The sequence below is a fragment of the Tenrec ecaudatus genome, chromosome 7 (assembly GCF_050624435.1).
Source record: "Tenrec ecaudatus isolate mTenEca1 chromosome 7, mTenEca1.hap1, whole genome shotgun sequence".
Lineage (NCBI taxonomy): Eukaryota > Metazoa > Chordata > Mammalia > Afrosoricida > Tenrecidae > Tenrec > Tenrec ecaudatus.
Window position 1 is genome coordinate 118,895,125 of NC_134536.1, and position 24,674 is coordinate 118,919,798.

General features: G+C 45.1%; 1 protein-coding gene and 1 pseudogene across 1 annotated transcript in view; one reads left to right on the forward strand and one right to left on the reverse strand.

The window, feature by feature from the left end:
* PAQR8 (progestin and adipoQ receptor family member 8) overlaps positions 1 to 24,674 on the reverse strand; it is a 60,808-nt gene that overhangs the window by 14,865 nt on the left and 21,269 nt on the right. The window lies entirely within an intron of this gene.
* LOC142452474 (CMP-sialic acid transporter-like) lies at positions 15,314 to 17,587 on the forward strand (annotated as a pseudogene).

Below are 24,674 nucleotides of genomic sequence, written 5' to 3' on the forward strand. Positions count from 1 at the left end.
AAACTTGATCTGGACTGGGCTGGGAAGTTTTCTTAATGTACAACTCCTCTTTGATGTTAAAGTTCTCTCTTAAACACACAGTGTCGCTGGATTTGTTTCTCTAGTCAACCTGGACTAACACGGCTTCTCAGTGTTGGTGAAATCACACAGCTCCCATCCTTCCTGAGTAGTTAATCTACTTAAAGGTCATTCCTGGCCTCTGTCCCTAGGTACTACTTACTACCTGAGCAGATGTGACCATTAGCTGGCCAAGATACTTTAGAATGATGTCATTACAGAGGGTCATGTTCGGGGGCTATCCAACACCTCTGCATAGCCAACCAAAAGTTGGTCTTTCTTGTGATTCTTCATGAACCATATCAGCTCAAGTCTTAGTAAATACCATCCTGAACGTCTTTTCAGAGCAAGGATCACCTGCTAAGCACTATTCCAGGCTCCACAGGCACTATGAATCCCTTAACTCAAGCAGCTTAACAAGACCAAACAAGCTTCATGAGTCAGCAGGCAGCGCCACCTGTTATACATGAGCAGGGATACAATCAGGTCTCTACAGCATAGAAGGTGAAGAGTATGCTGGGACAGGAGTGGGAAAGTGGAACTTGTGCCAGTCTCTGGAAGGCTAAAGTCCCAGAAGTGAAGGGTTGAGAGGTGGGGTATTTGGGAAAGGGGCAAACTATATACGAAGGAAAGGCATCCAGGAGCAGAAGGGTGTAGATTGATGGAGCAGAAGGAAAGCGAATTATTTTCTCTGTTGACATTTATTTCCATTTTTGTCTTACCCAAGCCCTTGGTGGGATTTGATGCTGCTGACCAATACCCCATCTTCAGTGACCTGATCCTCTCTTAACCTCTCCTGGCTCTTCCACCAGCCCAATTCTTGGTTACTCCATCCTTTCCCCAGGTACTTCTCCCATGCCGTGGGCTTCCCCTAGCACGTATCTCAGGTATCGCAGATAATCCCATGTAATGTTTTCCAACCAGACCTTTCTTTTAGAAGCCTTTTTCATGCCGTGGGCACTCTCCATTTGTGCATCTGAATGTTCCAGATGCTCGCTGTATTCCTGAAACCTCATCAGGGTGCTGATTAAAAAAGGAAATCTGATCCTCACTCCTCTCTCAGGGCTCATCTTCTGTGGACTTGGGTTTAGTATTTCTGCCTCCTCTCCCCAGACCCATTTCCCACGGCAGAGTCTGGGAGTGCTCCAAAGTGCTACCCCTACTCTCTCCTTCGTGCTTTAGGATATGATGGTCTCTTTTCTTGAAAAGCCATTTCTTCCTCTTCCTCCTCCTCCTCCTCCTCCTCCTCCTCCTCCTCCCTCTCCTGCCCAACCTTGGCACTCTCCTGCCCAGCCAACTCCAGCTCAGCTTCAAGGTTCTGTCCAGGAACCAGCCCCACCAAGAAGCTTGTTCTGCCCCCACACTGCATTAGGGTTCTTTTCAGCGCTCATTAGATCGTGGACTTCACTCTTCCAGAGGACGTTCCTCGTGGGGCCTTGGTTTACTCAGATACACTATTCCCCATTAGCTTCCAGTCCTTTAAGAGCAGGAGCAGTGTACACATGAAACTCCTACATCTAATACAGAGTCCAGCATGTAGAAGACAACCAATAATTATTTACTGAACATGTGGCACCAGTTTCCTTCTTTAGGCAAGGTTGAAAGAAAATCAAAATAATGGATCAGGAGTCAGGAGGTCTGGCTGTTAATATTTTCTCTACTCAATAAGCTGTGTGGCCATGCCCAAAATATTCAACTACTCAGAGACATAAAGAAGGGGTGGGGAGGAGGTGATTTCCTGTCCAGCCACTTATCAGAGAAACAGAATAATTAACAATAAAATGGGCAATCAGCAAAATGTGCTTTAAAGTTCAAAGAATAGTTGGGATAAACAACTCACTAAAAATATACAGTTCAATAAAAATCATTATACATATACATAAGGGGTTTCAAAAAGTTTGTGGAAAAATAGAATTTAAAGAAAGTGGAATTTTTCCACAAACATTTTTCAACCTCCCTGTACATACATACACTTTTCTGTCTATCTTATATTGTTATTAATGTAATGGTTTGATAATTGGAAAGGAAAATTGTGGGGATATACTTCTAGGAAATCTTCATGAAGTTCCACCTCCAATTTCTTTAAAAGGTCTTAACTATATGCCAATTATTTTGGACTCAGTATGGTAGCTATACCATGAATTTGCTGAACATAGATATTTTTTGTAAAAGCTTATCTAATGCTTTTGATTATATCAAACAAAAAGCTCAAACTCACTGCCACTGAGTCATGCCAACTCATAGCAACCCTATAGAAAAGGGTATACTCTTCCATGAATTTCTGAGACCAACTCTTTACAGGATCAGAAAGCCCTGTCTTTGCCCTAAATTGCTGCTGGTGGCTTCAAACTGCTAACCTTGAAATTAGCAGCCCAACATGCAATCTCTGTGCCACCACCAATTTTGCTATTTTTTTTTTTTACTGAAGCTCCTTTAAAATTATTTAGAAAAAAAATTACTCTTAAGAAATAGAGTAAAAAAGAAGGTAAAAATCTATGGTTATGGCCATTCTTTGACATTTTACCCTAAAGGTATAAATTTACATTTTCTTTTCAAAAGGAAGTCATAGAACTAAAAACAAATGGTTTTTTAAAGTTTAACTTTGTTTACCTTCTTTTGATCAATGAAAACGATCCAAAATTTTTCCCTTTTCAGGAACGTTGTATGAAACGATGAAATGACTCCTTTTTGCAATTATTGTGCTTCTTCAGAAACACAGTAAAAATCCTTTCTGGGTGGTTATAAATATTCAGAGAGAATGTGGATGAGCAGTGTAGACAGGGGAGCGCCCGGGCCCCCAGGGCCCCAAGCAGCAGACTCAACTGGGAGAGCAGTCCTGCTTGCTGCCTTCAGTGCTCCCAGAGCCTCCTTTCCCTGCTGGACTCTTCTCCGGACAGGCTCGGGTGTGGGCCCTGCCCTGGTCACCTCCTGTAGGAGCGCCTGTGGGATGGAGGCGGCCTGCATGTCTACATGACTGGCCTCCACCTCTGCCGCTTTGCATTTGTGCTCCAGCCCTGCCACCCTCTCAGGCCTTTTTGTTTTGGCACACATCTGGTATGTCCTCGTCTCTGATGCCCACTGGCCAGTTCACCCTTTCATGTCCCATCTCAAATCTGCCCCACCTCCCCACTGCCTCTTGAAGCCTTCCCATAGGTACCTCTTCCCCTACCCTGTGACTCCATGTATCACCCTCCCCTGTAGAACTTTTCTTTCTCTGTGACTACAGAGTGCTGGCCCATATGCCTCTCTCTTTGCTCAATTATAAGTTCAGTTAAGGAGTGACCATCTGTGCATCATCCAACACTGCATATCAGCACATGGAGCTGTTCCCATATATCATCTTTTAATAAATGAATGAATAGTGTAAAAGTATTACACTTAAGATGATGTTTATCACCAGTTTTGTAATGTGCTTAACACTTATTAACTCACTTAGTATTCCACCAAATTATCTGAAGTTGATGCTATGGTTATCATAAACCATATTTTATAGATGAAGAAACGGGCCCAAAGAGATTTAAGTGACTTGCCCAAGATTACATACATGCATGGCAGAGCCAGGATACAAACCTAGGCAGTTAGACTTAGTGCGTGTGGCTCTCATCACCATGCTAGATGACCCTCAAGAAATGGACCCTTATGTGTACCTTTATGTGGGTGTGTGATGATACAGAACTTCAGACATGCTGCTGTGGCATTGCTTTGACTCCTTATCCAAGATAATCTACAGCTCTACAGCTGCCCTGGCACAAACGAGCACTACTTCAAAACGACAACCCGAACCAACCTCTCTCAGATGAAGAGGGCAGCAGAGGTACAAATGTGCTCGACACGATTGATGGATGGATGGATGGATGGATGGATGGATGGATGGATGGATGGTGATAAGAGTTGTACGAGCCCCCAATAAAATAATTAAAATAAAAACAAACAAAAGAAAACACCAGACCTACAAACTGCTATCATATCTAAATTTATCAATACATAAAGGCAATGTGCAATAAAAGATTTAATACTTTAAAAACAAACAAAACACCTCTCTCAGTTCTTTCCCAGTGAAATTTTTGTAAATCAGACTCCAGAACTATCTAAGAAATAGAAACATACTCTCCACAACATCTAAATCTAAGAGGTCTGTAAGGTCATAAACCTAATGAGCCTTGTGTCCACCCAAAATATGTCAACTTGACTAAGCCACGAGTCTCAGTGGTTTGGCAGGAATACAAAGATGTAATCACCCCCATAAGGTGATGTGATGTAATTATCCTTTGTGATGTGTTATAAATACTGACCTCCACAGTGTAAAGGAGAAAGGATCAGGTTCTGTTAAAGAGGATTAGGTTAGGATCTTAGGACCAGGGTGGGATGCAGCCCCCTTCTTCTGTCCCAAGCCTTGCTCCTGTGTAAGGGGAGTTCCCTTGGAATGTGAGGAGTGAGGAGGGACCTCAGTGCCTCCAAGCCCTGGAGGAAGACTAACATCAAGACACACGGGGATCCCCCAGAAATGCTGAATGAAGTCAAGGACTTTGCCCCATTGCTGACAGAGAAAGACTTCCCTTAGATCTGGTGCCCTCAATTCTTCTTTCCTTCCAAAAATAAATGTCTGTGTTAAAGCCACCCCTTTGTAGTATTTATATGGGAGCAACACTAGATCACTGAGACAGGCCCGTTCACCTTAAAGAGACATGGAGCTGACTACAGTGCTGGTGGAGTGCGACCTTCTAAGCAGCTGACAGAACGATCACGGAACTCTGATGTACAAGTAATATGCTATCTAGAAACCCTCTTCCTAATGGATAAAATGGAGAATTAAATTTAAATTGGCACTCTTTGGGAACCTAACATGGTTTGATCCCAATGACACTTTCTCTGGAGCCCAAGCAGAAGCTCTTCAGAGCAGTGGGGATCTCTGAGCATGGGGTCTCTGTCTGAGCCATGACAAGGGCCCTGGGTGGACATAAGGAGGCCTGGGAGTTTTGTGGTTAAGAACTCAGCTGCTAGCTGAAGGGTTAGCCTGTCAGACCCTCCCGCCACTCTGTGGAAGAAAGCTGTGCCGCTGGCTTCTATAAAGGTTGCAGCATTGGAAGCCTGGGAGGCAAATCTATGTGCTGGAGCAGGGATCGGCACACTTTGGAGACGGAAGAGCTAATCCTGCCCCTCACAACAATTTAAAAGTTATTTGAGAGCCAGACATAGATTTTTACAAACAAATGAAACCACCACTCTCTGAATAATAAATAGCCTTTAGAATTTTTCAGTTTACTTCAGAGCCACATGTATGTACTGAAATTGCCGCACGTGGCTTTCAAGCCACCATTTGCTGATCCCTATTCTAGAGGGTTGAGCCTGAATGGACAGGACAATAGGGTTGTTTGTTTGTTTATGTGAACCTACCACAAACCTGGAATCTTTCATGTCCTGGAAAGAACACTGAATCAGGCATGGAAATCCAGGCTTTTACTTTCAACCCCAGCAAACCCCTCAACATCACTCTGCCAATGTCTTTACCCTTCCAGTGCGCCAGCTTCAATACTGTACAGTTCAGTAGTCCATCTGGGGGACATTTTGTTTTGGACTGAGCATCAAGCAGTATATTGATAACACCAACAAGCAGATCCAGTGGCATTGAAACCCCTCATGAGACTGTGCTGGACTCATGCAGATGGCAGGAAGATGGCTTGCTGGTTGTTGGACAGAACAGAAGAGGGATGCTTTCCATCAAAGACAGAAGTGCTTTCAGAATCCAAGGAAGCCCAGCCCCACACATCACTGTATAGCCAGATGGCTGACAAGGAACAACAGCCCACGTGGCAACCTGGTGTGCAAGGACAAAACTGCACTTCTGAGCAGAGACTTTGGTCTAACCAGAGGAGAGGTGGAGCTGCAAACAGCCACAAATAGCTGTTGGCTCCTGCAGTCATCTTCTGTGGGATGTAGTCACATCTGCCCACCATAGCACTGTTCACAAAGGCACCTAATACAAAACTGCTACGACCAGCAGAAACTGACCATTAGCAGAGGTCATTTTAACATGGATTCAGATTCACTAAGAGGCAATGTATATGCCCCCCCCAATTTAACAGTATCAAGCAAACATATATAGCTACCTTGATATGCAGACATAAGGTGCTTGATTAAATAATCACTATAGTATAGAGTACTAAGCACTTATTAAGATAATCACATGGATATGTATTTACATTTACTGTTCTAGAAAAATACATGACATACATGTATGCATCAATTTCTTCACTTGCAGAAGCAGACAGCCCGAGGAACAGCTGTCTCCTGAGGAACAGCTGGTGGGTTTGAACTGCTGACCTGATGGTGAGCAGCCCAGTGCTTAGATCAACTGCACCACCCACAGTAAGAAACCATATGCACTGCCATGGTGCCCATTTGGACTCATGGTGACCCTGTAGGAAACAGAACTGCCCCTGTGAGTTTCTGAGACTGGAATCCCCTATGGGCGTAGGTAATCTCATTTTCCTCCCACAGGGCGAGTGGTGATTTTGAACTTGTATTTAGCAGCCCAACGTGTAACCCCTACACCAACAGGGCACCAAAAAGATGGCTATTGCCTCCATTCAACAAAACACAAGTTCGCATGTGTGTACGCTCCACTTCGTGAGCATACAACTGTTAAGGCACAGGAAAAGCACGGAGTGCAGATGATCACAGTGCTCGCACAGAGGTTTCCAAGAGATGGGATTTCAGGGAACTGTACTTTCCTTCCCGGGCTACCGTTGTTAGCACATGCCCAGCCTGCCCCATTCAACTCATGGGCAGGCATGGCCACTGCACTACTTTTTTAAACATTTTATTAAACTATTTTACTGGGGGCTCATACAACTCTTATCACAATCCATACATCCATCCACTGTGTCAAGCACATTTGTACATTTGTTGCCGTCACCATTCTGGAAACATCTGCTTTCTACTTGAGCCCTTGTATCAGCTTCTCATTTCACCAACCCCTGCTACCCCCTCCCTCATGAACCTTTGATAATTTATAAGTTATTATTTTGTCATGTCTTACACTGTCTGACATCTCCCTTCACCCACTTTTCTGTTGTCCACCCCTCAGGGAGGGAGTTACATGTAGATCCTTCTGCTCGGTTCCCTCTTTCTACCTCATCTTCCCTCCACCCTCCCAGTATCGCCACTCTCACTACTGGTCCTGAGGGGGTAATCTGTCCTGGAGTTTCTGTGTTTCCAGTTCCTATCTGTACCAGTGTACATCCTCTGGTTTAGCCAGATTTGTAAGATAGAATTGGGATCATGATAGTGGGGTTGGAGGAAGCATTTAGGAACTAGAGGAAAGTTGTGTGCTTCATTGTTGCTACACTGCACCCTGACTGGCTCATCTCCTCCCCTCGAACCTTCTGTAAGATGGGCTTTGGGTCTCTAATCTGCACTCCTCCTCATTCATAATGATAGATTTTTTTGTTCTTTTGCACTACTTTTTAACAACAAACATTTTCTACTTTAATCATTGGAAAAATAAAGTTTGTTACTCTGAATAGAAGTATTTGGCATAAAAATAGGTAAAACAGAATTAATTGGTAAGAGGGATGGACTCCTCGCTCAGAATGATAAAGGAATACATAGATCCTTTTATTATTGTGTGGCTGTTGGTGTGAACTAGTCAGCACACAGCACTAATAAAGCTAGGCTTACAGCAATGTAGCTGCATTGGTGTGGCTATACTGATCACAGGGGAGGGGATTCACTGCCATCAAGTTAATGCTGACACACAGCGAGTCCCTGTGGGTGTCTGTGACTGTAACTGTTTGCAGGAGTAAGAAAGCCCAGTCTCTCTTGGAGCTGCTGCTGGTTTTGAGCTACTGACCATTCAGATCACAGCCCAATGTGTAATCACTACACGACCAGGGATCCTAGTCATATGGGGACTAAGAGGGGAAAAAAATTGAATCTATTATTAATACAGCAGGCATATTCTCTTAGATTGGGTGTGGGTATTTTAAATGTTTTCTTGTGTTTTAGTGATTAAACAAAGGTATTTGACTGTGTGGACCAGCGGTTGGTGTTCTTTTGTATTTTTGATCATTTTTTAGGGGCTCATACAACTCTTAATCACAATCCATACATACATCAATTGTGTAAAGCACATTTGTACATTCATTGCCCTCATCATTCTCAAAACATTTGTTCTCCACTTAAACCCCTGGCATCAGCTCCTCATTTTCCCCTCCCTCATGAACCCTTGATAATTTATAAATTATTATTTTGTCATATTTATACTGTCCCATGTCTCCCTGCACCCACTTTTCTGTTGCCCGTCCCCCATAGAGGAGGTTATATGTAGATCCTTGTAATCGGTTCCCCCCTTTCCATCCCACCCTCCCTCATCCCTCTGGGTATTGCTACTCTTATCACTGATCCTGAAGGGATCCTCTGTCCTAGAGTCCCTGTGTTTCCATTTCCTATCTGTACCAGTATACATCCTCTGGTCTAGCCAGATTTGTAAGGTAGAATTGGGATCATGATAGTGGGGCAGGGAGGAAGCATTTAGGAACTAGAGGAAAGTTGTATGTTTCATCATTGCTACACTGCACCCTGACTGGCTCATCTCCTCCCTGCAACCCTTCTGTAAGGGGATGTCCAGTTGCCTACAGATAGGCATTGGGTCTCCCCTCCGCCCTCCCCCTCATTCACAATTATAATGATTTTTTTTTGTTCTAATGATGCTTGATACCCAATCCCTTTGACACCTCGTGATTGCACAGGCTGGTGTGCTTCTTATATGTGGGCTTTGTTGCTTCTGAGCTAGATGGCCGCTTGTTTACCAGATTGTGTGTTGTTTATCATGTCAAAAGACTTTTCCTTCAGCACACAAACCCAAATGGGCTTCATACTTCGAATATACCATGGGCTTCTAGAGAAGGAACGCATCTGTTTTAGGTGAAAGACAGAACTTTCCTTAGAAAGGAGCTTGGTGAGACTGGGACATAGGATCAGGAGAGACTTTGATGTGCTTGGAGCAGCACATCAAGAAGTGGAGCGTCCGCGACAAAGAGGAAGACTTGCCTTGAGATGGTTGGGCACTGGCTGCACCCATGGGCTCAAACCTAACAACCGTGAGGCTGCTGCAGGACGGGGGCGTGTTTATACAATGAGTCCGTCAGGAATTGTAACCGACTCAATGGCACTCAACAACAACAACAACAACGTACTGCTCCCGTCTCAGCTCAGCCTCCCCTGAATAGGCACTGTTTTCAAAATAGACCGTGAAGGCACAAATTACACCCTCCACATGAAACTGTCTCTGAGTATAATACACGTGGCAGCAGAGTTTGAAGAAGCTGGGGATGGTTTAGAAAGGGGTTATTTCAGAGTCAAAGGGAGGCCATCGGTCAATAGGTCAACTAGGTGCACGATCATTTTCTTCAGAGACGACTTGTTTGGGTAAAGGTAAGCTCTGCTGTCTGAAACACCTGCTAATTAAAGCCAGGGGACAGGAGTCCCCCTGGACTTCCCAGGAGTATAACTAGTGGCTTCATGAGCTGTGGCTTGGCGTCAGTTATGCAGCCTCTGCTATATCTCGCTGCTCGCCTGCAGGAAACAAATCATCACAGGCTGCAAACCCGCTGGGACCTGGGCCAGCCCAGGTGAGCCCTAAACAGAGCTGCAGATTTCCACTGGCTGTAAATCAATACCAGAAATGCATTTTCCCCTGGCAGAAAGAGCTGATAACCAATTATGCCTGGTTGGACCACCACCAACTAGGATTCAGTACCTCCTAGCGATTCAATGATAACCTGATGGTAAATAAAATGTGCACACATACGATGGCATCCTACTCAGCCAGAAGGAGGACTGAAGTCCCAACATGTGTTAGAACCTGGAGGAACCTTGAATACCTTGTGGATTGAACTCTGGCACTCCCAAACAGAAGATGACTGTATGGCCTCACTCGTGAAGCATCTCGAGCATGTCGGTGTGAAGAGGCCAGAGTTTACTATCTGGGGGTGACCAGGGAGAGGAAGGAGCCCTGGTGATGCGATGATTTCAGCTGCCACCTGAAAAGGGTGGCGGTTGCAACCCAGCTAGGAGCTCTGCGGAAAAGGCCTGGCAAGCTACCAGGACAGAGTGCGGGAAACCTAAGGGGCGGGTCTCTTCAGACTTCCTGGTCAACACGTGTGGGAGGGAGGGGCAAGGAGAATCACTGTTTAGGAAGTGAAGTGTTACTGGTTACGGAAGTGAAAACTTGGCAACAGATGGCAGTGATGGTTGTCCATCATGATGAATGAATTGATGGCATAAAACCATGCACATGAAAGTGGGAAACCGGCTTATAGTGTGTTAAATATACATTTACAACGAACAAAAGTGTAGGGTTACCTGAGGCAGCTCTTTTGGCAGTCCCAAGACTGCCCTTTTTTAATTACCAGAAAGAAGCAAGCCACTTTATACATCGTTTTCATCTCTCCCTTGGAATATCTCAGGACCGTAGCACAATTTCACACTGACCAAGAATCCTTCTCCGAGTCCGTTCTGTTCTTACAGAATGCCTGTCTACCAGGGTTTCAAATTGATTCACACCGGTTTGGCCCTGCCGAGAATCCTTGGTTTCCACGCCCAGGGGGACAGATTCAGTGCACACGTTGGGAGCCCTGCTCTCAACCTAGCCCAAATGTTTTGGTAAAAAGAACACCCAGACTTGCCACTGTGTCTGTACAGCCTGGTCTCTCCTGCCTAATTGGGCTGCAAGCTCCTTGAGACAGGAACACTGACTTATTCATCCTTCTCTCCTCCTAGCAGCACACCATCAGGGTAAAGGCACTCACCATGTGTCAACGGAACCGAGTTCAAAGTCAAAGTGACATGAGACCATCTTTCACCCGTCTCCATTTCTAAAGGTAAGAATCAGTGAGCTCACAAAGATAACGCTGGCCCTTTTTTCAAAAGAGGCCCGTTTCGACTGGGTGTTGTTTGTCTGGATGTGGTCTGTCTGGTGGCTACAGCAGTAGTTCCCCTGCTGAGCAGCTTCCCAATCACTGGCTTACTCCTGAGAGGCCGCCTGCCATCCCATCTTCTGTGGACAGAGATGTGGGACACAGAGCAGCCAGGCAGGAACTCATCATGTTGCATCTCACTGGAGACTGCGCTTATTATTCCTGTCACATAGAGAAGGGCAGGAACAGGCTGTCCTAGCTCCCATAATAAGCCAGGCGCTTGACATCATCAGTGCTATTGAGCCCCTCTGTGCTCAGAAAGGCCTGTTTTTCTCTCAAATTCTGGCACTGGTTGGACTTACTCCCTGCAGTTTTGAAACAGCCTCGTGTCAGGTTGTACCCCAAAGGTGCCCAGTTGGCACCGTGGGCGATGTAGGTCAGCAGTTTGAACCCACCAGCACTCCATGAAGAGAAAGACAAACGAGGTTTTCTATTTACGTGAAGATTTACAGCCTCGGAAACCCAAAGGGGGCAGTTCTGCTGTCCTAAAGGGTCACTAACGATTAAACCTTTTTTAGCTTTTTCCTAACCAGGTATGTGTACTGCTAAAGAAAGTCATAAACCCTAGTGAGACCATTAGGAAGTCCTGCCTTTTAATCTCAACCAAGGGCACTCTCTCACCTGGATGTGTCCTTAGCACCTTCTATACTGTGCACTTCAAATCAACTTCACCTGAGGAGCCTAGACCTGTAATTGCTGCAACCAATTCCTGGTCACCCAACGTTGAAACTAAAGTGAAATCACTCTCTTTCCTCTCCTCCTTTCCTCACACTGGAGGCCTGGTGGGGAGTCAGGTGAACATTGAGCTGCTTGCTAACCACAAGGTCAGTGGTTCAGACCCCTTGTGGCTCCCGAGGGAGAAAGTTACAGTTTCAGACTCTGCAGAGAAGTTCTTCTGTCCTATAGGGTCGCTAAGAGCTGAAATCATCCTGAAGACAATGGTTTTGTTCTGTTTGTTTCCTTAAATCCCAGTCATCAAATTCTTTTAATTTTTTTAAGTGCACTAAAATAAAAAACTCATTTCTGTGGAGCTTAAGCTGACTCACAGTGACCCTATAAGTTAGAAGAGAATTCCCTGCACGGAGGTTTCAAAGCTATAAATCTTTACTGAAGCAGATTGCTACATCTTTCACACTTGGTGAGGCTGGTGGATTCAGACTGCCAACCTTTCAGTCAACAGGTGAGTACATAATCACTGTGCCATCAGGGCACCTTTTAAAAAATGCTGCCCATCCCAGATTTGTTCCTCTTTCCATGTCCCCTGCAGGCCTACATACTGTCTCAGCTACACAATACTGATAATCCCTTAACTGATCTTGGATCTTCCAGTCTCTGGTTGGCTCCAGCCCCACCTTAGCTGACTTGCTGAAAGCTCATCCCTGTGACCTGCCCTGGCCCCCATCTGCTGGTGGCCCTCTCCTCTGTGCCAACTAAAGCTCACTCCCCTTCCACCCTCCAGCCCGACAGTCAAAGCCTTTCAGGAGCTGGCTCTAATTTGTGTCTTCAGATATCACCGCCCACACTTGATCTTCCGCATAATCAAATGCACAGAGCAGACAGTGTCCGGGTGTATCCCACACATGAATGTAAGTGTTGTCGGAAATCTCTCGATGCTGAAGTAAAATCTCCTATCACGATCCCAATTTTACCTTCCAAATCCGGCTAGACCAGAGGATGTACGCTGTTACAGATAGGAACTGGAAACACAGGGAATCTAGGACAGATGATCCCTTCAGGACCAGTGGTGAGAATGGTGATACCGGGAGGGTGAAGGGAAGGTGGGGTAGAAAGGGGGAACCGATTACAAGGATATGTAACTTCATCCCTAGGGGACAGAAAACAGAAAAAGTGGGTACAGGGAGATGTTGGACAGTATAAGATATGACAAAACAATAATAATTTATAAATTATCAAGAGTTCCTGAGGAAGGGGGGAGTGGGGAGGAAGGGGAAAAATGAGCTGATACCAGGGGCTCAAGTAGAAAGCAAATGTTTTGAGAATGATGATGGCAACAAATGTACAAATGTGCTTGACACATTAATGGATGTATGGATTGTGATAAGTGTTGTACGAGCCCCCAATAAAATGATTTAAAAAAAAAAGAATTACAGCCTCAGAAACTCATGGGCAGTTCTACCCTGTCCTATAAGGTCACTATGAGTCAAAAGTGACTTGATGGCAGTGGATTTGTTTTGTTTTTCTTCTTTATTGTCAAGGAGTGCTGGTGGTGCAGTGGTTAAAGTGCTTAGGTGCTAACCCCAAGGACAGCAGTTCTAACCCAGCAGCGGCTCTGTGGGAAAATGATGCAGCAGTCTGCTTCCACAAAGATCACAGCCTTGGAAACCGGATGGGGCAGTGCTACTCAGGCCTTTCGGTCGCTATGAGTTGGAACTGAGTCAAAGACAGTGGGTTTTCTTTATTGTCAACACACCTAAGATACCACATGTAAGATACCATGCTTTTTATAATGGTTTCATTCAGAATGAAGTCAGATATTGGGCTAATAAAAATGTTACCAAAAGGGAGTGGGGAGAGAGAGATGCAATTTTTCGTGGTTGGTGCTGTGCTTTTCCAGTCACCTGGTGCGTACTGCCATCAGTGTGGAGCAGCCTTAAAGAGGGAGTTCAGTCCTTTCTCCCTCCCAATCCCCATGACCTTCGCTATTATACAACTCCAGATGGCAGAGTGATTCACAAACCACTGTGTTTTGGATGGCTAGACACACAGCTTCATAATCCTTGTGCAGGGGGCAGACTTGTGTGAGGACAAAGGTTTCTGTCCTCCCCATCCACAGATGTTCCTCTCACCCCTCCCCCATCTGTTTCTGACAAAGTGAGGCCGAGAAAGGAAGAGGCCTTCTTAATGACCAAAGAGAGACTCCTTCTAACTATGCTAATTTTATTTCTACTCAGTGACATTAAAGTGAAGTTTAAAAAGTGAGATGTGGAAAATCAGTTCAAGAATCCAATGATGCACATCTTTTTCTCTTCCCTCCCCCCGCCCCTTGAGTACAGAGTATTGGTTTAACCGATGGCATGTTGATACCACTTGTTTATAATATCCTCGTAAATTAGTAATAAAACCTGTCCAGGGCACAGGGTTTTTCTAAGAAGCTCCCCACTACATGCCATCTGACCTCCCTGGGAGAGAATGACCCAAACAAGCACTCCGGGTGGCCTTCCTGAGGTAAGGGTTTACAGGAAGGTCAGCTGAAGCCTTTAAGACCCTTGTCTCATCAGTTATATATATCTGTATATACATATGTATCTAATATACATAGCGGAAAGGAGTGGGTTTTCTCTCAGCAACTTAGGCCAAACAGTGCTCAGCTAACTAAAACGAAAAACTCAAGCCCTGCTATTTTGCTTGTAGGTATAGCGTTTGGGGTTTAGGAAGGGACAACTGAGAGAACTGCCCTTGATCTTTCCTGTGATGGAAGCTCAAAGTCTCTGATGACATCTGAAGACAATCTGCCCAGGTGCCACCGGAGAGCTCCGATTGTTTTTTCAACTGGGTTGAAATTGCCACAACCACAGTTTATCAGGTGCTCATCATGTAGACCTTGCAAACACACAGGACCTGATCATTGTCTGGACACTGACTGCCACATAGCACCCTAGTGGCCCTTGGAGGGGCGGACACATCATCAGAGCAGTCAAGAGGCCCCCAACTCCTTTCTAGTTCTCACTCAAATCCCACCTTCTCCGAACTCTCTCTGACCACCCTATTGACTTCCCGTTGCACTTGCCCCTCCCTGGGATACAGAGCTTCCTTCCCCTCCTACCCTCTCGTTGCTTTTCCTTTGTTACCTCATTTAATTTATTGTTTTATTTAATATGTTTATTGCCTGTTCTCCCCAGGCCTGCCATAGACCCAGAGCACAAACCCTATTTGCACAGGGATCTTGGTCCATTTTGTTGCCTGATTTACCCCGTGCCTAGAAGAGTACAGGAACATTCTGAGCGCTCAGTAAATACGCACTGTGCGAGTGAATGCATGCGTAGGAGAAATGACCTTTATCCAACAGCGTGGACTCTTCGGAAAGCCATTTTCCCTTTAACAGATATCTGCTGAGTTTCTACTATGTGCTGTTATTATGCCCGTTATTAGTTGGCTGGGAATTTTGAAGCATGGGGGATTTCATTTTTTTGAAAGCTCACACAAAGTCCATAAGAAAGCTAACAAGAGATCTTGCGGCTCACAGGAAACAGCTATTATCTGCAACAAGAACTGTCCAGCCACCCACTTCTTATCTCTGCTTACAGAGATGTCGAAAAATGACGGTGACCAAAGATTACAATCCATCTTCTTCCACTAAACCAGGGAGTCACCTAACATTTCTTCCCTTCTTCACTCCTGACTCCTCTTTATCCAATAGCCAATAATTACTATTATAATGACCCACATATATTAAGAAGTCACTAGATGCTCAGCATTATTAGAAACCCTGGTGGGTTGTGGGTTAGGCGTTGAACTACTAACCACAAGGTCAGCAGTTCAACCCACCAGAGAGCCAAAGGTGAAGTTGTCTGCTTCCATCGAGATTTATACTCAGAAAGCCTACACGGGGTTGCCATGGGTCAGAATCGATTCCCTGGCAGTGGGGAGATGTTGGTGTTAGGGGCCCTCGAGTTTGTTCCAACTCATAGAGACCCTACGCACCTATCACCAACATTGGAAACTTCAGTCCACTCAGAAGATCCTCAGAAGAAAGGCCTCGTGCTCGTTTCCATTCATTCTTCCTGCTACTGAGCTTTATTCCTGGGCTAATGCTGCCACTTGGATCTCCTCTGGTTGGTTGTCCTAAAGAGTGTGCGCTTTCCTGGCGTTATTGTTCATCGTATAGGCCTGCCTCTTGTTTGAGCCATGGGGGTGAGGTCAGTTCCAGGGCTCCAGGATGTCTAAGGGCCATGGTCTCTGAGGTTCCACTGGTTTCTACCAGACTTTTTTTTTTTTTTAAATGATAGTGAATGTGGTCCCATGTTTTTCTCGCACTGTAGCTAAGACTTTCTCTTAGGAGCCCTTTCAGAGAAGTTGGTAGTGGTAGCCAGGCAACATCTCCTGTTTCTGGTAAAAGGATTTTGGAGGCTGGAGTTTACCTAGCCCATGAGTGATTTTTAAGGATTTTTTTAAAAAAGAAAAATGTTGGGAATAAAGCGAGTTGGAGCATATACTGAGTGGGAAAATATTTAGATTAAGAATTCATTGGGGTTGCAAGTTCCTCTCTAAAGTTACAGAGGAGTGGAGAAGACGGGCCTTGCTCTAAAGACTAAATTGAAGCCACACACAAAGTGGCTGCAGTGTGCCAGCATAGGGCAGTTACTGGAGATCGGTGAGCACATTTTGTTCCTTAGAATTTTCGTTTGATACTGTTGGATTGACTTTTGTTTTGCTGGGTATTGTGGCAGGTGTCAATGTCACTGAATAAAAAAACGGCAACAGGAGTCTGGCGCAGGGCGCGCTGCGGGCGCGCGGGGCTGTCGAGCCACCCTGGCTGCCCCGAGAGAGAATGTCAATTTGTGGTTTAAGTTGTACTGCTTGACAGTGATGACCCTGGTGGCCGCAGCGTACACCGTAGCTTGAAGATACACAAGGACTTCAGGCAGAGAACTCTACTTTTCAACCACAGCCGTGTGTATTACAGAGGTTATAAAATTACTGCTAAGTGTGGGGATTTTAGCTAAAGAAGCTGGTAGTCTGGGTAGATTCAAGACGTCTTCAAGAGAAAATGTCTTGGGAAGCCCCCAGGGACTGATGAAGCTAAGTGTGCCATCACTGGTGTATGCTGTGCAGAACAACGTGGCTTTCCTCGCTCTTAGCAACCTGGATGCTGCAGTGTACCAGGTGACCTATCAGTTGAAGATTCCTTGTACTGCTTTATGTACTGTTTTAATGTTAAAGCGGACACTAAGCAAACTACAGTGGGTTTCAGTGTTTATGCTGTGTGGAGGAGTCACACTCGTACGGTGGAAACCAGCCCAAGCTACAAAAGTTGTGATGGAACAGAACCCTTTGTTAGGGTTTGGCGCCATAGCAATTGCTGTATTGTGCTCCGGATTTGCAGGAGTGAGTGTATTTTGAAAAAGTTTGAAAGAGTTCAGACACTTCCCTTTGGGTGAGAAACATTCAAATGTATCTATCGGGGATTGTTGTGACATTAGTTGGCGTGTACGTGTCAGATGGAGAGGAAATTAAAGAAAAAGGATTTTTCTATGGTTACACATATTATGTCTGGTTTGCCATCTTCCTTGCGAGTGTTGGAGGCCTCTCCACGTCAGTTGTGGTCAAGTACACGGACAACATCATGAAAGGCTTTTCTGCCGCTGCCGCCATTGTTCTTTCCACTGCTGCATATGTGCTGCTCTTTGGGTTACAGATAACAATCACCTTTGCTCGGGGAACCCTTTGTGTGTCTATCTATTTATCTCTATGGACTACCAGGCAAGACACTACATCCATCCAGGAAGGAGAAACAACTTCAAAAGAGAGAGTCAGTGGTGTGTGATGTCTTCGAGAGTCATTCCTACTAAGACTAAAACATTTGCATTAAACTAGAGCCTTAAGCCAATCCCAGAGGGTTCCTTAACCAAGTGAAAACAGCAGCAAAGTTGTTGGTGGCCTAAGAAGCAAGCTACCTGAGTTACTTGCTAATGTGGAGTGGGGTCAAATTGATTTGTTTTACAGAGAAGGAACTTTACAATTGTATATATAATGTACATACAAATACGGAGACGTGGTGTTAAAGAATCATGTGAAGCTACAAGTGGTCTGGAACTATATTTAAGAGTTGAAGTGCCAAAGCCATTTCTGTACTAACTGTTCTCTTGTTCAGGTACCAGGGGAGGGTGGACGCTCCCTCGCTTTTCTCCACTCACGGACAGTACTTTGTCCCAGCAGCAGCAAAGGCTAAGCCAGCTCTTCTCTTACAAAGAGACAGAGACACGACCGGCTAGTTCAGAACACATTGAATGTGTTAACTTTTCCTCAAAATGCACCTGTAACGTGACTCAGACAGTCTGAATCCTCCTTTTTGCTGTATTTGTGCCATTCATTGTCTGGATTCATATTTCTTTGCTCTTAGACAATACACTTTTCTTCAAAACAATTTCTAATGTCACTTTTGTACTTTTTTTTTAAACTGTTGGGCGCTCAGTAATTTGTGAAATTTCAGTGTTTTTAAAGAGATTTCTATAATGTAAATGGGGGAAATTCAGCAATAAACTGAATTTATTTTAAAAATGGCAACAATAAAAGCTAGCATTCAAAAAGGGGGGAAAGCCAGGTGATCTCTGTTTGGAAAATTCGGCCACTGAAAACCCCATGGATCCCAGTTCTCTGCTGCCCATAGAGTTGTCCAAAGCCAGACTCAGCTGACAGCAACATGTCGCTAAGTTGTTGATACACATGGGATTTCTCAGCAGTTGATGGAGAAAAACACCAGTGATTGAATTTCATTCCATTTCTCCACACACTTCGTGAAGCCCTCTCTTTGTAAGGCAGCCATTCCTATGAAATAAGATTACTGCTTTTGGCTACTGTACAGATGAAGTAAGAAGTTAAAACTCTTGCTGAAAGTCACCCAGCTACAAAGTGGTAGAGCCAGAATTCGTATCCCAGTAGATTTCCCTCCAGAGTCTATGCCAGGACCAGCCATTTAGGAAATGCTTTCTTTCAACATCATTTACTAGAAAGCAGTCTAAAATATGCTGGTTGGCTTTGTTAAGTGTGTGAGTATAACTTCAATAATCCTGAACTGCCAAGCCCTCGTCTCCCCTGGGATATCAAGGGTCCTTGTGCAGCTTGGCTAAAAGAGGTCTACGTGGTCAAGACTGGACTGTGGCCATGGTTAGTCTAGGACCCATCTGATGAGTTGTTATACAACAGACGTTCTAAGAGGACTTTGCACGTGCTTTGATATTTTTCTCTTCTGAGTGGAATATGTAAAAGCTAGTGGAATTGAGCATAGGTTAATCAAGACAATATTGGGGCAGAGAAGACTATCATTGATATCAGTGAGACACAGCTCTCAGAAACACCATTTAAAGGTCAACAGCATTTTCTTCTTGGGGGTTGTATTGATCTTCGAGGCAGAGTGAGCTGGAAGACAGCAGGCCCAAGTCCTATTCTCATCAGAGGACTGAATCACAGACTTAAAAATAAAGCACAGTCCTTTTGAGCACCAACTGCTCCATCTGTAAATGGAGAATAGGAAAGAGAAGCCAGCACTTTTATTTCTGAATTAACATTGGAAACGAAGCAGAAAGAGACGCAACTACACGCCCAAGATAACATGCTGGTGGGTCCAGAAAGTGTCACTGTGTTTCAGGCTTATCCGATGGTTAGAGCCACCATTAGATAAATTCGCTAATGAGACAACATTGAAATAAAATGCACGTTTAAAGCCAAAGGGATGCATTGTAGAGTCCTTGGAGTACCAGCTGGAAGCTTTCCTGGCAAGTTACAGCCATTTGGGCAGGTTCCATATACCACATGGGCTGAGAAGAGACAGGCTCGTAACGTTACCAGGAAAGCCAGGGGAAGCACTTGCAGTCTGCTCTCCAGCGCTGCAAGCTTCCTCCGTCAAAGGATCCGTCGTAGCTACTGAAGAGTTGCATCCATTCTCAACTCTACTTTAGCCTCACCGGTTCCTCTGGAGAATTCAATCGCTTTGGACATTTCCAAATAACAAAAGCAAACGATTCCTTTTGGCCTCTTTTTATATAATATTCAAAAAGATGGAGAAAGGGAAGAAAAGTATTAAGTTAGACACAATTTCACCTGAAATAAGAGTTTTACGTCCGCATTACTGGATGAAAGTACATACTGAATTGGAGGTGAAGGTAGGAAAGGAGCTGTAAATCTTACCTGAGTTTTAAAAAGTATTTTTAAAATACTTCACCAATCTAGTGCTCTGCTTGTCATCCAAGGGTTCCCCCCTCACCTCCCTTCCTAGTCTTTTCCTCCCTGAGTTCATCTCATCCAGCTGAGACTCTGACATGGAAAAGCACCCCTGCTGGCCCGTACTGTTAAATCAGAGCATTCCAGTTCCAAAACGAGCTTTGGTTTGACTTTGTCTTGCAAAAGAATATACTGTTGAAATAGCATGCAAAGAAAACAATGTGTGTGAGCACACGCGATCCGTGGTCTTAACAGCCCAGAGGGCAAGCTGGCGTCTCTCTCAAACTTCCCAGATACAGCCTGGCTTGAACCAACCCAAGCAGCTTAGTAGTAATGTTTGTGACTACTGGCTGGTCTAATCCCTACCACCCTGTAGATTATCTCCATCCATCTACATCTGTCTATCTGCATTTCTATCTTATCTATCTATGGTTGCCACAGAGCTGATCCCAGCTCACGGTGACCCCACGTGTTTGCTCCACAGGATTTTTAATGCCTGGTTTGGGGCCCTGGTCACCCAGGACTTTCTCTGAGTGAGCTCAAACCTCATGCCTTTGAGTTAGCAAGTGAGGGCCTCAAACATTTGTCCCTGACACTAACACAGTGATGAGGATTGAAGTATCTGTCAAGGAAGCTCTGTTGCTTCATAGGTTATCTTAATATACTCTCAATTTCTTCGAAAGTAAAGAGAAGTGTTAGCCAAGATAATTCGGTAGAACCATGTGCCAAGTTCCTTGCTTTCATGAGTCCTTACACTACATTGAATCTAAATCCAGCTTAGTCCTGCTGTTATACAAGATTGGGAACACATTAACAACAGGCTCCTTTGTGTTCACCTTGAATAGTAAGGTGTTTGTTAACCTCAGAGTCAGCAGTTCAAATACACTAGCCACGCTATCGGAGAAAGATGGGGCTGTTTGCTCCTGTAAAGATTGACAGCCTGAGAAAGCCTATATGGAGTCACAGTACGTTGGGATGGACATATGGCAATGAGTTTCAGGTTTTTAAGGGGTCTCCTATAAGAAGACAACTTCCCTTCACTTACCAACTGGCTGGAAAATTTTAATTCCCCTTTTCAATTCTATTCCTCATCTGTTTTGACACCAAATGACCTTGCACCGCTTCTTCCTCTGACCTTACCCCCTCGGAGCTGGGCTGGACCTCACAAGTGAAGGCGGCAGTACTCCAGATCACCAAGTCACCCCAAGACCTCTGACACCAGCTGCAAGCTTGGGAGTCCCCACAATATCCTCAAATCTGAGCCCCCAGCTACAAATTCAGCATTTTCCCACTTCTCCTTCACGATGCCAGCCATAAGCTTAGGGGCTCATAGCACCCCTTACTTCTAACCTGCTGGCTCCCAGGATACCCTCAGATTAAACCATTTGCTAGAATGACTCAGGACACATAGTAAGTGCTCTGCTTAGAATTTCAGTCCTTAAATGGGCACATGGGGTGGGGTCCAGAGGAGTTCCTACATGAAGCTTCCATATCCTCCAAGCGCATCACTGTCTCGCACCAGCCAGGCTGCCCTTGCAGCTGTCGTGTCCAGTGCTTTGCTTGTGGGTCTTGTTACATAACTGGAACTCCAGTCCCTCTCCACCAAGGTTACTTAATATCATGAGATGATCTGGAAGTGAGGGGAGGTTGATATGACTTGGCAGGTCTTTCTAGATTGCCCAGCTCCTACCCAGGAGACACCAACTCATCAGCATAACCTGTTAGGCAAGGTATGCCCCGGAACCCTTATTATAAGGCATTTATGATCAGTAGGAGGAAATTCCAAGGTTTTCGAGTTTATCTCTTTAAGAATCACAGGAAAGAATAGAACCTATGAGGAAAGTGAAGATAAAACCCATACCAACCAATCAGTTCTCAAACCTCCTGGAGGACCCACTAGGGGCTGTAAAGAGAGTTGCGACCTCCCAATCCTCCTGGAGCCGTTGTCCTTTGGGGCATTTGCCCTACCTGTCTGCGTTCTTGACAGGATTTAGCATCATTCGATGATAACGTTGCCCTCGCTATGATCCGATTACTGGGCTAAGAACACTGGTGGCATCATGGATTACACATGGGGCGGCTAACTGCAAGTTTGAAAACCACCAGCCTCTCCAAGGGAGAAGGATTAGGCGCTCTACTCCCATTAGCTAATGGCAACCCACTGGGTCGCTGTACGTTGGATTGAACATCATGGCTCCCAGAATTTTGGCATGGGGAAAGGCTTTATAGACAACTAACTTTGAACAGGGCAAACAGATTTCTATCTCCAAGGCGATCTCTGTGGTTTAATAACAGCTTCCTGGAGTGAGAGCAGCATGCCAGGTCTAGGTGGAATCTTCAGGGCAAGGTCCTGTGATCGATTTAGAATGTCTGACACAGGCTCCTGGGAGAGACCTCTTGGGGAGTTGAGGGCACAGAGCCAGGCATTTGCCTTCCCTAAGAGGATGCTCCTATAGTTAAGTGGCTTGCAGTCCAGGGTTTTCCCCATTGAACTTTTGAAAAAGCAGTGGTTGGATCGATAATGAAAAGCTATGTCAGAATACCTGCAACAACAGTGTTCAAAGAAAAACACACATTCCCTGAACAGGACCCTGAAGCCCTTGTGGCATGTCCCAGAGAGCAACAAGGTGTCATGCTTTGGCTAGGCTCTCTCTCCACCGCCCCGAGACTAGAATGGCGCTGCCAGTGTGACGGTGAAGAAGGAGTGGGGAAGTTCTCCAGCAGTGATGTGGCTGGAAGGGAGGGGGGGAAAAACGGACGTTGGCTAATCCAGCTACTGCCAGTGGGGTCCATCAGTAAAGGTAACTACTAAGACAGAAGAGTCAATGGGATGTTTTGTGTTGCTTCGTTTTGATTGAAGAAAATGAAGACTTGTTTTCTTGAACTAGCAGGGCTCTCTTAATCTAGTATTCAATAGTGTTTATTTGCTCTCTGCTCTGTTCACACCGCGATGGAGCGTGTAGGGTACAGTTTGGCACAAGAGACTGCTCCTTTCCCAGCCGTCTACAGCCTCTCTCCCTGCCCTGTGGAGGGGGCCTGGAAGCCAGAGGCCAAGTCACGTCTCTGGAGAGGCAATGCTGCCCTCCCCACATTTACTCTGTGTAGTCAGCCAACTGGCTCCCAGGTGAGGAGCACGTCCCGGCAGTAGAAGCGTACCCAGCAGGCAAGAGCCCTGAAGAAAAGGCAAGGGAGAGGAGGCAGGCATGTGATTCTGGAGACAAATAAACACAATTAGCTGTGCTAGAAGCAAACTCAAAAGACTCAGTGGGAGAACGTGGATGTCTCCTGCCAAAAGAGGAACCAGGAGAAATGGTCACATTATAAGAAGCCCTTTCATCCCCGTGGCAGCCCTAGTTTAACAACGGCCATATTTCTGTCCTTTTCATTGCTCATTTCCCAACATTTCAAACACTAGCTGCAATTATATGACTGCTTTGTCCGCTTTGCTGTCCCAAGTAGAATCTATTAACGTGTCGGGCTGGTCCTTTTATTCCCGAAGACAATGTCGGGCCTTCACGACCACTCTGTCCTTTGTACCAAAATAAAGCCAGTTTGCAGCAGTTGATGGGGTGGCTGAATTCACAGAAATCCAATCATGTATGCCCCTGAGGGTTTCCCAGTCTGCTCTCGGGATTCAGTTCCCTAACACAGGGTTGGCTACAGCCAAGGGGTCTAGAGACAACTGTAGAATGTCGTCATTACCTGGACAGACATCTTTGAATCCCGACTTTGCCACTAAAAGTTGTGTGACTGTGGACATGCAGTGTAACCTCCTGTGCCTCATTTGTCTTCATCCGTAAACTAGAGATAAAATAATACCAGACAAACTGGAACTCTGGTGGCATAGTGGGTTATACACATTGAGCTACTAACTACAAGGTCAGCAGTTCAAATCTACTAGCCATTCCAAGGGACAAAGATGAGGCTTTCTGCTCCCATACGATTTACAGTCTTAGAAACCCACATGGGCAGTTCCACTTGGTCCTTTATATTGAAATGAGTTAGAATTGACTCGAGGACAGTGAGTTTGGTTTTTGAGAATCATGTACTGCTAGAAGAACAAACAAATTTGTCTTGGAGGAATTACAAGTTAGCAGGGGTCCTTAGAAGCAAGGTTGATGACACTTACTTTGCTTCATATACCTTGGATATGTTTTATGTGAGATCAGTTCCTGGAAAAGGACATTTAGCTTGGTAACATGCAGGGAGAGAGAAAGAAGGAAGACCCTGATTGACATGGATTCATGTAGTAGCTATACCAATGGGCTCACACATAGCAACAATTGTGAGGATGGCACAGAGCTGGGCAGTGTTTCATCCTGTTGTACATATGGTCGCCATGAGTCAGAAACAACTTGATGGCATCTAACAATTAGAGAGTAACTAGCAGTTGGGATTAACCCCATGGCAGTGAGTGATATTTTTTTTGTTTTAATTTTAATAACAGCAAGAGGCTGTTATTGATTAAGTGCTCAACTTTAAGTGTGAAGGTTGACAGTTAAAACCTACCAAAGGTCCTTCAGGGGAAAGGATTGGTCATCTGCTTCCATAAAGACATAAACCGCAAACCAAACTCTGCCATCAAGCCAATTCTGACTCATAGCAACCCTGAAGGACAGGGTAAGACTCCTCCTCTGGGTTTCAGAGGCTGTAATAATTTGTTACAGGGATAGAAAGCCTTGTCTGTCTCCATGGAGCAGCTGGTGGTTTCAAACTGTGGACCAATAGGTAACCACTCCA